Here is a 5,156-nt window from a genome sequence, read left to right on the forward strand (position 1 = left end):
AACACAGATTGATGATGTTTTAAAGTATATTTCTGTTCATTAGGATTGACCCCCCCACCTCCAGTTAATAACAAGCATTTAAGATTAAAATTATGTTTCAGACAAATAAATAAACAGGCAACATTTTTCATATTGAAATGGGGGCTTGATGAAAAGTATGTTTAATACCGCTTTAAATGTTTTTTCCAAAAGGCAGGATTTGATCTGACAAACAAGCCTCTTAGAGAGATGTTTATTCTAATTTATTGTTAAAAAGCTGTTATTAAAGGCAATTTAGTGAAACATTTGCTGTTTATCCATCCATCCATGGGAATAATAGTGGTCTTGTAGTTAAAAAGTTGCTAGTTTGACTTCAGCTTCCCTCCACCACCTGTCAATGTGTATTTAAACCTGAGGTAGCTTCCAGTTTGTGTTAATATTGTGGCTTAATGTTAAATATGCCTGGTCAGTATGGAGTATATAAGTTTAACCATTTATTATTCATCATCCAGCACAAATTGATCCATTCATCCATCAATCCTCCCGTCTGTCCCTCTGTCAATTGTTCTCTCTGCCTTCCAATGTGCAGTTTTTACAGGTAAAATATTTTGACCACTGTAGAAAAAATATAACCCCACAGAGTTATTGTTAAGATTTTTAACAAGGGGGCAAAAATGGAAAGCTGAAAAGATCTTTACTGATGAATCTGTTAACTTCCCTTCCTCCTCTTTAGTCCCACACTCTTCCACCATCTTTTTCCACTAGACAGAAAAATCTTTGTCTAATATTTCTGTTTGATTGATTCTAGAAAACTGGAGCCCAGCAGTCCTGTTTCATCTCCTGATTTCTGATCTTCATGTTCCTGCAGGTCTGAACTGAAACTAACCTGTTAAATGGATCAAAGCTACAATCAGAACTTCCGTTTTCCACCAGATCAGATCAATAATAAAATCTCTGGATAAAGTGGGAAGTTCTGGTCGTCATCCTGTTAACTTTCTGGATCTCCATTCACACAGAAGCAACTAATAACTATAGAGGACCAATCCTGCCATAATTAAAAATACATACAGAAAAAAGTAGCTAATAATATGAATTTGTGTGCCATTAAATGTGACAAAATAATAAAAAGATCAATTATTCATGTAAAAATTTTAAATTCCCCTTTTATTTTTACTTCTTGCTTTTACGCTGACTTATTTTTAACCCACTTATTTTCTTTTATACATTTTTCTTGAAGTCTTTATTTTGTTTGCGTATTTATTGCAAGTGGGTTTTTTGTTCCGTATTTCCACTGCAACCTTTTTTTGTTTCATATTTATTCACACCAACATTTTTAAAAAATGTTTTTATTTTTGTCTCATACTGATTTACATCACAACATTTTTAAACCCGAGCCAGAGTCCTCAGGCTCTGCTTTCTCAATGGAAGACGTGTTGATGGGATTAAGGAGGTCTTCGAAGTCAGCAGCACACCACCCCCACTATAAACAGTGTTGGCACCGCACTGCTTCCAACCCCTTTGGAAAGCTGGATAGACTGAGACAATTTTATTGTCATTTTGTATGTACAGAGTGCATACAGAACAAAATTTCGTTGCATACAGCTTATAAGAGTATAGTGAGATTTCAGGTGGAATAAGGCAACATTACAATATAAAGTGCAGCAGTGATCAAAATGAAAACAATGCAGGAGAAAAGCCCGATATGACTCTTTCTTAAGCTTGACGACTTCCGAGTGTTATAGACATACGGCCGCAGGTCAGATGAAACGACAACAAATTCGATCATTGAACTACGGCCTAGGGTGTCCTGGTGCCAAGAGCACATGTGGACACCCTTATGCTTCAACATGGTGTTTGTGATGGACAATCCATGATGAGCACAGAAGTCCAGCCACATGGATCCATATTCATTTTAATTGATAAAACAGAGTCATTATTTCTACAAATATAGCATAAGCTTTGACGCTCTGTGTGCCCTGAACACATCATAAAGCCACTCATGATATCCTCCCAGAGTCTGGGATGGGATGGTAGCATGTAGGGAGTGTCTGCTAAGCTGCTGACAGCTTTGCTAGGGCCTGGGACAACGCAGTGTTTTTGGGCCCCCCCCCTCTACACCTGCCGCCACACACACACACACACACACACACACACACACACACACACACCAAAAAAAAGTCAACACAACTGAATACTTCATGCCCTGTAAATCTCTGTATTTTATATTGGATATTTTCAACCCACATATTGAATTTAGTGCACTAGTTGATCTTTTCTTCATAAGAGAACAACAAGCACTGCAGCCAAAATATGGCCTTTTTTGACCTGCTGTATATTAACCAGTCCCTAAGCTTGATGTATCATGAAACTGTTAACCTATCGGGTTTTGTGATTTTTATTTTAATATTACAATTAAATAATAATATTGTTATGTTCATAGTGTTTTTTTCCCTAATCCACCTCATATATCTTTCAATCCTTATGTAATTTTGTCTGTGTTGTGTGCACCTGCCTGTTGCTTTAATCCTATAAATTTATCCTTAATCCTATTTAATCCTATTAATACTGTAGGTGTGTTTATTGACTTATGTAAAGCATTTGATACTATTGACCATGCACGATTATTAGGTAAATGTAAACTGTATGGCCTACGGGGGGTTACATATCAGTGGTTAAAAAGTTATCTAAATAATAGACTACAATATGTACAAATCAATAACACAAAGTCACAAACAGACATAGTAAAATGTGGTCTTCCTCAAGGCTCAGTCCTAGGACCTAAATTATTTATACTTTATTTAAATGATATTTTTGCAGTATCCAGTATTTTAAAGTTTATAATGTTTGCTGATGATACAAATCTCTTTTTTTCTGGAAAAAATTTGAATGAAATAATAAAAACGATAGAAAAAGAGTTAGCTGAGTTGAAGACTTGGTTTGATTACAATAAGTTGTCGTTAAATGAAGGGGAAACTAAATTTATGGTATTCTCTGGTAATCGGGTCCATAACGATGTAAAGTTATGTATAAATGGAGTTGAAATTGAAAGAGTTTATGAGACAAAATTTCTAGGGATTATTATAGACAATAAACTTAGTTGGAAGCCTCACATAGAATATATTAGAAACAAAGTTGCAAAAACTATTGGAATATTGTTTAAAATAAAAGATTTAATAAATATCAAAGACCTGCATATTATATATTCCTCTTTGGTCATGCCTTATTTGTCTTATTGTTCAGAAGTATGGGGAAATGCAAATAAAACAATTATTGATAAGTTAGTTAAGTTGCAAAAAAAAGCTATATGGCTTATTAATAAGGTGGGATACCGTGAACCAACTGATAAACTCTTCATTCAAAGCAACACATTAAAATTCAAAGACATTGTTTATATAAAAATACTGGAAATAATGTATAAAGCAGTGAACAAAAGCTTCCTTCTGGTATTCACAAATTATTTAAATTAAGAGAGAATAAATATAATTTGCGAGGTTTGTTTATATTTGAATGTGCAAAAGAGAAGAGCCAGATAAAGTCTAGATGTGTTTCAGTTATTGGTGTGAAACTGTGGAATGAACTGAATGACGATTTAAAGTTATGTCCTTTCTTGATGAATTTTAAAAGGGCTTTAAAATGTAAAAGGATAAAAAATCCTATGTTATGTAGTTTTGAATATTTATATATGTACTGTAAAGAACCTGGTAGGTCGTAAAGGTTTGTAAGTATAAAACAGGGTAGGCAATAATAAGCTTTGCTTCAGCCTATTCCTTTTTTTTGGTAAATTGTGGGTTTGTTTGTTTATCGTTGTTTTTTTTTTTACTGTTTCCTGTGTTTAATGTTGGATAATTTACTAAAAAAAATAAAGTGAAAGTGAAATTTCCCCGTCGTGGGATGAATAAATCATAATTACATTATCTGTGTGGGTTCCAGTAAAATATGATAGATAATATCTACTTTGAAAGTTAACATGAACTGCTGCTGAAGATGACCACTCTGATCTACCTGGATGTTCTCTGGAGGACTGAAACGCCTCAGTCAGAGACGTCACTCTGTGGATCTGTCGGGGCAGTGAGAGAAGTTTCGTCTCCTCTCCGTTTCTGTCGCTTGATGTTTTCTTGCTCATGTTTTTTCACGTGCTTATATAAATTTGTTGTGTTTCCACTAAATTTAAGCGGATTTTTACAAAACATACAGCTTGATTTCATTTAAGTTATTAAAATAGAGCCAAACGGCGCTTCTGTTTTTCTGCTCCTGCAGTCTCTCTCTCTCTCCAAGTCTGATCAGCAGCAGCGCGGTTGTTTGTGAGAGATAGCAGAGTGGGCGGGCCAGGCTGAGCCAGCGTGCTGATTGGCTGGCGCCGCTGAGCCAGTACGAGAGGCTGACACTCTGACTGACCATTTAAAATGGTCAGTCAGAGTGTCAGTTTTGGGCCCCCCGTCTGTCCTGGGCCCGGGACAACTGACCCGTTTGTCCCCCCCTGTCGGCGGGCGTGGTAGGGAGTGTCTGCTAAGCTGCTGCAGCCATGCTTCTGGCCCCAGCATGGTTTCCACTGACTGGAATCACGCTGACCTCGGCTCCTCCAGTAAAGGACTGGGGTCCCACACTTAGAAACAGCAGGAAAAGTTGAACTGTTGCTAAACTTTGTGCACAGGCTGCATCCTGCAGACATTTCTCTGGTACAGTCATTTCTGTCTCCTTTGTTTCCAGCATCTTTGCTGTGAGAAGAAAGGCCATGGGGAGAAGCAGTTCACCTCTTAGTCTCTCAAACGGACCGGGCCAGAGGGCTGCAGGGATCCTCTCTACAGAGCAATAGTCTAAGGAATTAGTGGCTAAAGTCAGGCACACCCAGGGGCGGGGTGGCCAGGGAGGTTCTGGAGGATTCAGGACCGGCCCGCGGTCAAAATGTTTTTTCTGCTTCTTCTATACAATATTTAGTTACAGCAACAGGTGGCACAACATCAGACTCGGTTAATCTGAGTACTAGTGAGTACCAAGATATACAACAAGTCATGCATTTAAAGTAATGTTTTCTTGTGATGATAGATCTTAAAAGTTTTAAAGTCTTTCAATTATTTAAAACAGAAGTTCAAGACGTTTATCTAAATGTCCTTCAAGAGTTCAGATGATGTTTCCCAAACACAATGGACATTTACTAAATACTCCAAATGTTTTTTTCT

This window comes from Fundulus heteroclitus, unplaced genomic scaffold, assembly GCF_011125445.2.
Source record: "Fundulus heteroclitus isolate FHET01 unplaced genomic scaffold, MU-UCD_Fhet_4.1 scaffold_178, whole genome shotgun sequence".
NCBI classification, from domain to species: domain Eukaryota; kingdom Metazoa; phylum Chordata; class Actinopteri; order Cyprinodontiformes; family Fundulidae; genus Fundulus; species Fundulus heteroclitus.